This window comes from Peromyscus californicus, unplaced genomic scaffold, assembly GCF_007827085.1.
Source record: "Peromyscus californicus insignis strain IS unplaced genomic scaffold, ASM782708v3 Scaffold_8__1_contigs__length_139910024, whole genome shotgun sequence".
Taxonomy (NCBI): Eukaryota; Metazoa; Chordata; class Mammalia; order Rodentia; family Cricetidae; genus Peromyscus; species Peromyscus californicus.
Genome location: NW_026294606.1, coordinates 6,261,970 through 6,274,420, shown reverse-complemented (window position 1 = coordinate 6,274,420; position 12,451 = coordinate 6,261,970).

Here is a 12,451-nt window from a genome sequence, read left to right as displayed (position 1 = left end):
CAGGTTTATACTTTGATAAGGAGACACCAACTATCATAAAATGCAAGCAAGTGAGATATGAAAATAAGATACAAAGAAAGAAAAGACGAGGAGACTCCATAGTTCCTGAAGCCTGCAATGTATGAAAACATTTAAATCATAAATTTACATCAATTTTAAAACAAAATTTAAGAACAAATATCACATGATTATCTCAACAGATATTAAAACTAGACTTGGCAAAATACAACATCACAAAATTGTTTTTTTTTTTTAAACTTAACAAATTAGGAACAGAAAAAGACTTCCTAAACATAGTAATAAACAGCCTCTATAGAACAAAACCATGTGGCATCATACTTAGTGGTCCAGCAATGGGTGTTTTCCTCCTGAGGCAAAAGTAACAGAAGGCTGTCCACTCTGCCTGCTTTCGTCAGCATTATACCAGATGTGCTGAACAGGACAGAGAAGGAAGCAAGCGTAACCCAGACTGTAGAGGAGGTGCTGAAACCGTGTTTGCAGATGGAATGATCTTCCTGTGTAGAAATTCCTAGGGAGTCCATCCACCAGCAACAACAAAAACTAGCAAGCAGGCACAACCCCATCACAGAGCAGAAGGCCAGCGTCAGAAAACAGATCTACTTCTACACACTGGGAATGAACAACCCAAAACCTGAAAAATTAAGAACACAAGTCCATTTATGGTAGCATCAAAATAGATAAAAGCAGCATCGAGAAGAAAATTCTTAGAGATAAGTGTAGTAAGTACAAAACTTACACTCTGAACATTTTAGATCCCATTTGAAAGAAATGAAGACCTAACTGCACCAAAACACATGCCCTGTTCATGAATCTGATGATATTTTTATGATGGTAAGACTTCCCCCAGCAACTTACAGATTTTGATGCAATTTCTTCATACTCCCAGCTGGCTTCATTTTAGAAACTGACAAGCTGATCATAAAAATCCCTATGTAAATGGAAAACACCCAGAATCGCCTAAGTTCTTGAAACAGGAGAATTAATTTAGAGGAAACACTTCCTGATTCCAAAATTTGCCACCAAAGTAATCAAGACAGATCATTATGCACAAGAGTGTGCATATAGTTTGGAAGAGATCTGAGATCCAAAAATAAATCCATACATTCGTGGTCAAATAATCCTCAACAAGGATCTACTAAGACAACCCAGTCAGGAAAAAAGGTCATTCAGCAAACAGTGTGCTAGTACTGGGGCAAGCAACAGCTGGGTGACAGTCTAGGCCAAAGAGTGAAATCTGGCCCTTACCTCACACCACATGCAAAGGCTAATTCAAAAAGGATAAAATATCTGCATACAAGAAACAGACCTATATAACTCTTAGAAGAAAATGCAAGAATAAATGTTCACAATGTTGCATTATGACATTAAATGTCATTAAATTGTGACATAAAATACTCAAGTAATGAAAGAAAAAGCGAATTTTGACTTCAATAAGTGAGACCCTGTGTAAAATAAACTTAAAAGGTCTGAATAAACAAACAAAGAGGATAAACAAATGGCTGCTTTGTTTAGATGATTGGACATGAGGGAAATGCACACTGAAAACACAATCAGATGCTGCCTCACATGGCATCTTGTGATGAATGGCTATAGTCAAAAAAAACAGCTAATAAATGTCAGCATAGGAGTAAAAAAAAATCAGACAGTTCGTGTTGGCTGGTGGATAGCACAGCTGCCTTGAAAATCAATAACTTCCTCAAAAGGTTAAATGCAGAGTTACCATTTGACCTAACAACTCTATTCCTCAATATATGCCCAAGAGAAATGAAGTTATATGTTCACTCAGAGACGTGTAGATAGATTCTTACAGCTTCGTTATTCATAATTTCCAAAATATAGGAACAACTTATATAGCTATCAACTGATGAGTGCAGAAATAACCTGTGGTATATCTAGTCAATGGAATAGTATTTAGCCATGGAACACAATGGAGTATGTTATATTTATACAAAGATGAATCTTGACAATATTATGCTAAGTGAAAGAAGCCACACACAAAAGACCATATATTATATGAAATGTCCAGAATATGCACGCACGTGCTGGTAGAAAGTGCTTTCTGCTTGCTAAGTGTTGATGAGTGTCTCAGACTGCTCTATTGCTGTGAAGAGACACTGTGACCAAGGCAACTCATAAAAGGAACCGTTTCATTGGAGGCTTGCTTACAGTTTCAGAGGGTTAGCCTCTGATCCTCACGGCAGGAAACTTGGTGGCAGGCATGATACTGGAAAGCAGCTGAGAGCTGACATCCTGGTCCACAAGCAGCAGGCAGAGTGAGAGAGACACGGTCTCCTAGCACGGACTTTTGAAACATCAAAGCCCACCCTTAGTGACACACTTCTAATCCTTCTAATCCTCTAATAGTGCCACGCCCTGGTGACTAAGCATTCAAATATCCAAGCCTATGGGGCCATTCTCATTCAAACCACTAAAGTGAGATAGCTAAGAGGCATGGAGTTTCTTCCTGGGGTGATTAAAACTTCTGAGGCTAACTGTAGTGATTCTTCCTCAATTCTGGATATACTAAGAAATCATTGAATTACACACATTAAATTGGTTGACAGTGTTTTATGCAAATTATATTTCAATGAAATTTGTTACAAAAACAGAAACAAAGGAAGTAAAGAGATCTAATGTTATCAGAATTCCAACAGCAGAGAGAAATTCAGTCAGAGGCCAACTTGAGAGGATTATTCCCCCAACCTTACAATCAGTTTCAATCTACAGATTCAGGAAACTCAAGTGAACCCAAGAAGGAGAAGCGTGCAAACAAATCCCCTTGAGTCATGATTTAGTTAAAGCACACAAAAACAAAGACAGGAAGTAAACCATGAAAACTGTTAAAGGGAAATGACAAAGAAAAGTAAGTTTAATAGACAGCTGAGCTGTGGGCAGAATAACAAGGGCCCAAGCGTGAACTGAAGGCAGTTCCTATAGTCTAGATTTGAAGAACTAAAAACAAATGAAAATGAGATTCCCCACCCCCACCCCCAATTAAACAAGGAGCCAGGGGTTTCCTGGGGGAAATCTAGTGCCTGTAAGAGGGACTTTGGCACTGAACTCAAGGCCTGAGCTTTTTTGTTGATGTTTTGGTTTAGTTTGGTTTTTCAAGACAGGGTTTCTCTGTGTAGCTCTGGCTATCCTGGATCTCACTCTGTAGACCAGGTTGGCCTTGAACTCACAGAGATCTGCCTGTCTCTGCCTCCTGAGTGCTGGCATTAAAGGGGTGCACCACCACTGCCAGGCTCTGAATTTTTTTAAGGTTTATTTTATGTATATGAGTCTTTCCCTGCATGTACGCATGTACGTCTGCACCAAGTGCATACAGTGCCTACAGAGGACAGAAGAGGGCATCAGATTGCTGGGAACTGAAGTTACAGAGGGTTGTGCCATGTGGGTGCTGGGAACTGAACCTGGGTCCTCTATAAAAGCAGCCAGTGTCTTTAACCACTAAGCCATCTCTCCAGCCTCCCACACACACACATATGCACATGTGCACATGCACAACACACACACACACACACACACACACACACACACACACACACACACACACACTCATACATATGCTTGCCTATTACCACTGTAGAATAAACCCTTGGTAACTAAACTCTACTCATTTGTACCACAGGGATATCTGCCCACTTCCCTGACAGGGTATGCACTAAAGGTCTTCACTACCTGCAAAGAGTGAGGAAGCTTGTTATGAACTCGTTCAAAGTTACCCTGTGACACTGAAAAGCTAAGATGCATTCGAAAGTATAAGGGAGACTGTTGTGTACAAGGAAGGGGAAATGTGATAGGCATGTGCTTTGTGTGTGTAGATTGTCTATAGAAGGATTTATAAGAGATTAGTAATAAACACTACTCCTGGGGAAGAGAGAAATGGCTAGCTATGAAACAGAGACAATCTGAAATTTTTAGAACATTTAAAATCTAAACTATGAAAGTTCTAGAGGGAAAAACATGACAACATAATTTTTTAATTTTATAATTTTCATTATCCTAAAGCCTCTTTAAAACATGACACATGAAAATACCATAAAGAGCACATTGGAAAATGTAAATAGCCAAACATTTAAAGACTCTATATAATACTTAATAAATATATAATACTACCTTTCATACATTTTTAAGTTTTATAATATGTGCTTTATACTCCATATAGTCAAATAAATAAAGTTATATGATTTTAATCTCTGAGGCTACAGGGTCCTCATAACACCCCCTCTCCTCTCGTCTCAGCTTTACCAAGCACTGGGACCAGTTCCTCTGGGCAGCAGAGCACCTCAGCCTTCACTCCGACAGGAGCCTCTCAGTTCTGGACTCTGGACTTTTGGGAGGAAGGTCTCAGGGGAGGTACATGATGCTCATGTCACATTGCCCCGCCCCTGCTCCTAAAACCATGGGGAACACATACATACATACACCAGTCTGCCCTGGACTGCTTCATGACTTCCAAGCAAGTGTGAGTGTCTACAGTTTTGGGGGTTGCCCTAATGTGATGAGGATGAGAGCATTTTAATTAAACAAACCTGAGAAACCCCGGGAGGCGGATGCCTGTGTGTGTGTGTGTGTGTGTGTGTGTGTGTGTGTGTGTGTGTGTGTGTGTGTGTAGCACTGTCCATGGTTCTGGACCAGCTCAACACATAGCTTGTGGGGATTTTCTAACCTCACCAGCAACCTCTTTATGCATTCTAAAAGAAATTCAGAGGGGGAAAGGCTAGGAGGGAACATAGGGTGGAAGAAATGGGAGAAGAGAAGAGAGAGAGAGAGAGAGAGAGAGAGAGAGAGAGAGAGAGAGAGAGAGAGAGAGAGAGAGAGAGAGAGTTGGGAGCACAGGAAGCTTAACAAAGGGCTTAGAAAGACTTCGTAATTTTGTTTTACCATTTAGACAATAGTTACCAAGAAGCCATAGTCCATCATAACTATCTGAATCTCACAGCTGCAGAGGAAGAGAAGAGCTGTTCACCTCGCAGTGTTCAGGTGAGCTGGTGTTGAAACATGTGGGTCACTTTGAGGAGGGATGAGGCAGCAGGCAGGGAGAGCAGGCATGATTGAAATGAGCCCGTTTTCCTGGTTTTTCTTCCGTATTTGTTTCAGATTTGAGCTTCTGTGTCACACTTTACATAGCCGCTCACAGGTCCCTGTGAGAGCCTCCTTCCAGCTCCAACGGCTAAATTATTTTTCTCTTCAGAGGCTGAGGGGCACTCCCTCCCTGCCACCCTCCTCCCCTGCGCGCACATGGCCCCAAGGCCAGCCATTCCCAGACATGCTGCAGAGCACACCAAAACACTCAGACTCTGGAAGTTGATAAACTGCCAGTTCTCTCTACAGATAACAATTCTTCATAGCTTATTTTCAAAACACTTGAACTCTATAATGTATGCTCAGCCCGCTACAAGGAATTACAGAAAATTGATACACTCTTCAGTACCAAGAAATGGCCATTGTTCTTGGTCTGGTTGTTTATATGTCACTGCAGCTTCGGGGCACAGGAGGAGAAGCTGCCAAATTGAGGGCAATGTTCAAGGGGCTTGGAGTGCTAGGCAGCTGAGAAGTCTCCGAGCAGTGTAAGACAGGCCACAATGTAATCACAGGCACCAGCATGGAGGTGTCATGGCTGGAAACGAAGGCCAGATGCAGCACTCTGCATGAGATGAGGCCATTCCACCCACTTTGACGCCTCTTTCTTCTCAGTGTAATTTCTCAGATTCCAGAATGTCAGAACTAGAAAGAGTCAAAACTAAGTTCATCTTTTCCAATCTTCTCATTTACAAGCAAACCACAAAAAACAATTTTTAAAAAACTAAAACCCAGAAAGGTGAGGGAGATAATCAAGGTTGAGTTGCCGCCAGTTTCTGGCCCCAGTTCAGGACTTGTTTTGTTCTGGACACCCACACCCCTCCCCAGTGTTTCCTTTTAATACCCTGTTCACTCCAGCTCTACCAGTCAGTGTCTGTGTGGCCTTGAACAGGCTAATGTCCTGAAGAGAGACGTGGTTAATACCTCCCTCTGGCAGTCCATGGAGGAATTCAGTGAGGTTCTTGTGGAGTGCCTACCACCGGGCCTGGCTCCCTGCATTCTCGAAAGCCTTGGCATTGTTCCTAGCATTACCATTGATGTATCTGCATCACCTGTGAAGAACCCGGGTATTAGAGTTTCCAGATAACCCGGAATGACAAGAGTCTAAAGCAGCTGTGCTCCTTTCAACTGCTGTGGACACTGACCTTGCTGCCCTTAGGGCACACGTGTGAAAGCCAACACAAGTACCTCTCCCACATGCCCAAAACCCTGGGGTTGGACTGAGACCTCCAACACCCAGGAAGGAAACTGAACACTTTCGTCATCCACAAAATCCAGACTGGGTAATGAAGCCATCAGCATACTAAAATTATGCATCTTGCAGTTCCAACCTGTCTGTCGCTTATAATTGCTAAAAATCCCAATTTTTGTTAATCCTCTAACCTGATTAATGAAGCACAATAAATGTTTTAGGATTAATGAGTGTGTTCATATAAAAGAAGAGATGATTTTTACCAAGAATGCCTGGGAGACAAAAGAATGAAAGCCTTTGGAGGAAAAATAGTAAAAGACGTGATCAACTGAACACGAAGACACGGTTTTAAACAACCTCGTCCCAGGCAGCGGGCTAGACTCTCCTTTCTCTTGGGAATAAACCAGAGGTTTGACTCCTCTGCAATGCCATCAGCCCTTCGAGTTTATGAATGAGGGTCAGATTGTAACTCTCAGTCATTACAGCCAGCCAATTCAGAAGCTCTTGGTTAAAAAGATCATTACAGGGGTGAGATGTAAGGTGGAATCCCTAGCTTTTACAGAAATCAGAGAAAGAGGTCAAAGGAGATGAAAACCTGTAGGTGGGAATCGACAGCTGAAGGCCACATCAAACTCCCACCCCGCTCTCCCTGGGGTCGTTTCTGGAGACATCATTCCTCTGGTAGCAAAACCTTCCGTGGGCACACAAGGGGCCACATAGACGGAGGGAAGAGGGCGTGTGTATACCTTGCCATGAATGTATGTGGTTCTACTGACGCTTCACACCAGTGAGGTCGTTGGGTAGACATTCTGGGTTAAAGATGGAGAAATCAATCGGCTTCCCCAAAGCCATACAATTTGCCCCAGGTTTAGAGGGCTTTCCCCCAAAGAGGGGCAAGACAAAGACTCAGGTTCAAGTTTTATGGTCCCAGGCCTAAGTAATTATTTAAGACAGTAAAACAGTAACTCCCCGATCCCAGCGCTGTGTATGACAAGGGTTGCTGAGTCCAGTGGCCTGTACAGACTCAAGCCTCACACCAGCTCTGCAAAGATGTTAAAGTCTGCTTTATAGCCAAGGAACCTGAAAGGAAAAGTATGGGCTCAGGACCCCCAAGACCAAGTTCTCAGCACAAAGGACATTTATTTGTCCCTGAGGGGCAGAGAGACAAAGACAGGAGACAGAGGATGGGGGAGAAGGGGAAGGGAACAGGGAGAGGAGGAGGGATATTTGCCCCAGAGGGACAAAGGACTGTCTCTGGATAGAGGAGACAGATGAGGCCCATAGAAAAATGGCCTTTTACAAAGGGAAAAGGGGAACCCATGTTAGGATGAGATGCTTAATTTTAGTTGGGCACATTAATTAGGTGAGCCAAAGGGGGCTTTTGATTGCTGGATTTCAATATTTCGATAGCTGGACTTTGGTAGTCAGCCTCAGGAGGAGGGATTGGACAAATAAGAGAGGAACCTTAGGAGCTAGCTTCAGGAATGAGAGGGGGAATGGGGAGAAGGGCAATGCCTGCCACAGCCACATGCTTGAGGGGGCCAGTGTCCCTTCAGAACCCGGCTCACAAGCCGAACTGTTGGCTGGACTTCAGCCTCCTCGTCACGATTTTAGTCTGAAATGCTCCACACATGCTCATATTTTGAACTTTTAGTCTGAAGCTAGTCCTACTGTTTTGGGAAGTCCTGGGAACTTTACGAGGTAGAGCCTAGCTGGATGAAGAAGACCACTGAGGGTGAGTCTTTGGGGGTATCTGGCTCTTTCCCCTCTCCCTCCCCTTCTTGTTCATAGTGAGGGAAAGGAGCTCTTTATTTTTTAAACCACACGCTTCTGCCACCACGATGTTCTGCCCAAGCACATGAGACCAATCAACCATAGACTAAGCCCTTGGAAACCACGAGCTAAAATGTATCTCCCTTTGAATTGTTTATATCAGATACTTTGGTCACGGTAACACAAAGCTGACTAATATATTCCTCATTTTTGAAATAGAAGATTTAATTCAATGGTCTCTAAGCCCAGCACCCAAAAAAGTCTAAGAATCTATGAGTGCCATGAAGGAGGGTCATGACCTCCCTTACCTCCGGCATTGCCACCACCCACCTCTGTGGCATTCGGGGAGCAGCAGTACCTCTGAGAACAGGAAACCCAAAGGAAGTTTCTCTTCTCCCTCCCCAGACACTATGGCCCATAGTTCCCTGCACACAGCCCAGATTTACCAGCCCATGGATTCCCATGGAAAAGCGGCACCCAGCCAAGCAGTCCCATATGCTGAGTGGGAGCCCCAGACGCACAACCAGAACAGGCTTCTGAGAGCCCCACTGGGCCGCCAGATTTCTGCGCTGCTTCCACAGCCCACTTACCTAGAAGCAGCCTACAGTACCGGAGACCAAGCCACAGGGCAGAGGATCTAGGGACGTGTCTGGCCCCACTGATGTCAACTTCCCTTTCCTGACATCAGTACCAGCAGGGACAGCAGCTGCCATCTGTGGACCTTTCAGCCTCGGGCTCCCCGGTCCTGCTCTTGCAGTCCCCTCCACAGCAGTCTGCTTTGGGGTACCATGCTGTCCCTGTTTTGCAGATTAGAAAACTGAGGATCAGAGCCTGAGTAACCGGCCTAGCGTTACATCACTAATAAGTGATGGGAGGCAACTGTGAGCCTTTCTGGCCGACAGCTTGCACTGTTAACGGTTTGCCCCAGGGCCTGGCGCTGTGCCTGGGGCTCACAACGTGTGTGTGGATAAGTTAGTGTGTCCATATGGTACAAGGACAGGAAGCCCTTCAAGGGCAGAGTGGCAGAGCATACTGAGCTCTGAAAAGAAACGTGTGCCTCCAACCGTCCTGCAGCGAAGGAGGTAGGTCCTGAAATGGGAAATGGGCCACAGCCCTTACCAAGGGCTGGAAGTGGCTAGGAACATGGGCTGGGGAGCACTTGCTATTTTGTCTGTGGCTTGCTTTTCCTGATTGTCAATTTATTACAGGATGAAGCTTTACTTTTCAAAAATTACGAGGAAACACTCCCCAGACAGGCCCTTCAAAGGAGACTAGGATGGGGGAGGGGGTCCAGCCAAGGGATAAACTTCTGTCCATCACTCAACAAACAGCACTGAACATCTATTGTGTACCCTACTGTGTGCCATTCTCTGGGAGGAAAGATCATCCTGGAGACTTCAGGCTACAGAAGCAGAGAAACTCCAAAATATCCTTATGCAGCTAACAACCGAGTAACACCATGAGGGAAAGGTAGATTCCTTATTACAGGAATTCATTACAGGGATTTACTAATAAAGCAATTGGATTTAGTTTGCTTGGGGTCACTGCAGGCCTGACTGGGGATTCTTAAGCAGAGCCATTAACCATGTGTAGGAATTCCCCAAGCCAGCAGAGGGCAGAGAAGGACGGTGCTGTGGGACATATCTCTCCTTGACGCTCTCTCTTATTCCCTTCTCTGTGCCCCACCAGTGTCCCCAGCTCCTTTCTTAGGCCACCTAATAGACAGTCGCAGTGTCTGGCTGTGCTCAGCTCCTGACCCTGGCTAGGAAAGCCAATGAGGCTTTGGTAGACTGTTTTCAATTTAACTTGATCTTTGACCTTGTATCTCCCTCCAGGGCTACTTCTGGACTGGGAACCGGTACCATGGCACCACTGGACCTGGTGCCATCAATCAAGTTAAACCAGGCAACTGGTCCCTGAGATCCGCCCCCACCCCCTATCCCAGCTCCAGGGTTCTCCCCAGGCTGCACCAAGACAGCAGCAGTTCGACTGCTTTATTAGAAGCAGCAGCCACTTTTCATGCTCACAAAATTAAAATTCCAGGTCACAAAATAGGGAAAGCAGCTCTTGTACCCAGGGTCTGCATCTCACGTGTAACTGCGTGGAAGCTAGCAGTCTCTGCGGGGAAAACTCAGCTCTTGCCAGCTGAGAACACTTCCCTTTGGAGGAGTGAAGCAGCCCAGAGCCCCTCTTTCAAAACGCACAAGTATCTTGGGTTTATTTCAGGGACTGAATGACTTGTAGCAAGAATATACTTCCTCCTGCTCCCAATGGGGCCCTGAAGAGTAAAATGATAGGACAGTTTTCTCCAGCAATCTGAAAAGGCTGCAGCAATATACCCCCAAAGTACCCCTAGAGAGAAAAGGGGAAGATTAAATAATTTGAAGATAATTTCTTCCATGAAAAGAATAATGTTGCCATCAAAATGAAAACCCTTGTAATAAAACCAAATTATTCTGAGACCATGGGAGTGCTCTGCCTTTCCTGCTACTTGAGGATGGATGAACAGCACTTCTGCAGAACCCATGCTGGGTTCATCAGCACTGGGAGTATACCAGAGGTGGAGCCCTGGGCCTGCAGGTACCCAAGCTACTGTCTGCAGTATTGACCAGGTAACACAGTGACCAGGTCTGAAATCAAGTGCCAGGCAAGTGGGCCAGCACAGGCATTTGCTTCAGGGTCCACATCTAATATCGTGTGCTACAACTGTGTGCAAGCATCTAATACTAATAATTACAGAGAACCTGGCCAATGCCAGGGAAGTCAGAACCAATCTCTGTGGCCCCAAGGAAATCAGACATTCAGGGTCATGAACAGTGGTATCGCTTTCTTACTTCTCCCAGCTAGGCTCTGCTTTGGACTGCAGCCCTTTTTTTATTTGGCCTGCAGTCTGTACGTAAACAGGACCAGAGCAAATCTCTGCGTGGTTGGGGCCCAGAGAACTAAGAGCAGAAGAAGGTATAGCCAGACTTGGGGAGATGGAGAGAGCTAGTTTGACCACACACAGTTAAAATCTGCTAACCCAGGCACTCAAAAGCACACCAGGTCCCTCCACAGCTAGACGGAACTGAGCAGAGGGTAAGTGGCCACACAAACAAACACAGGTTCTCATAATGCTGCAAATCGTGAAGACTGGCATTTGGGCTTTGTTTTCTCTCTGCTTAAGGGTACTCTGAGATGGCCTGAGCTGTATAGCACAAGCACACAGAGTACATGCTTGTTTGTTTGTTTGTGGCGCCAGGGAACAAACCCAGATATCTACACACCGAAGCAAGTGCTCTACCACTGAGCTACACCACACTGTGTAGAATCCGAAACCCTCAAGAAATGACAGCCCTAAGTGGAACTATTGACTCGGGCCATCCTCCTAGGGCAAAGATCTGCAGACAGAAGAAATTAGCAGGACCCAGGATCCCCAGCACAGGAGCATCTCTTTCTCTAGGCACTGGGCATGACATCAATTTCCTTATTTCATAATATTCATTAATGTATGCAACCCTACCCTCTGCTCTTTGAAGACTAGCTAAGGCTTTGATACCAGTCAGTCCCAGATTCAAATCCTACCATTACCATTCACTAGCTGCACAATTATCAGAAAGTCACCTGACCACTGTGGCTGTTTCAGGAAGAGGATGCTAATGCACAGTCCTCAGAACCATTGTGGGAGCAAACAAATTAACGCAGATAAGTAAGTTGTCATCCAGAAGGATGATGGTCCACATCACGAATGCAAGAATTGGTGATAGTGAGCTTTGCATATCTAACTCATGTGGCAGGGTTGGCTCTGGTGGACAAATAAGAAATGTTCTTAATCCCAAAGACAGAACTCACATTAAAGATCTTTGAGAACCTCTTTGTAAAGAAGGGGAAGCTTCTAGAATCTCCTTAAGATCTGGGAATGACAATGACATCTTTTCATGTGGAAAAAATGCTTGGGGAAAGACATACGTACTTGAAAACAAATTGCAAATTTTACACTATTTTAGGGAAGGCCTGGATTATCTCACCATTTCACACTTTATGACAGCTGTAGACACAGCACAGCACAGCACAGCTCACTACATCAGGAACACCAGGCAAACACTTGTGTTTTATTTGCGACAGACAAAGGAGCCCAAGGGCAAATGCGTAAAACCCATACAGCAAATCAGTTTAGACTCTGAAGCCGATTCCAGTAGATTGGCAGGATTTACCTTGTGCCTTGTCGTACGGGAACCAGTGGGCCAGTGCTACAGTTGATTAGTAATACCTGCGGGTTTTTGTTTGTTTGTTTGTTTGTTTTTGATACTTAGGCGCACCAATAGTGGTAACCAGGTTCTGCTCTGTAGTACAGGAAGAAGGATGGAAGTCCTGGAGGGAGGCACTGCCAGCAGGAGTCAG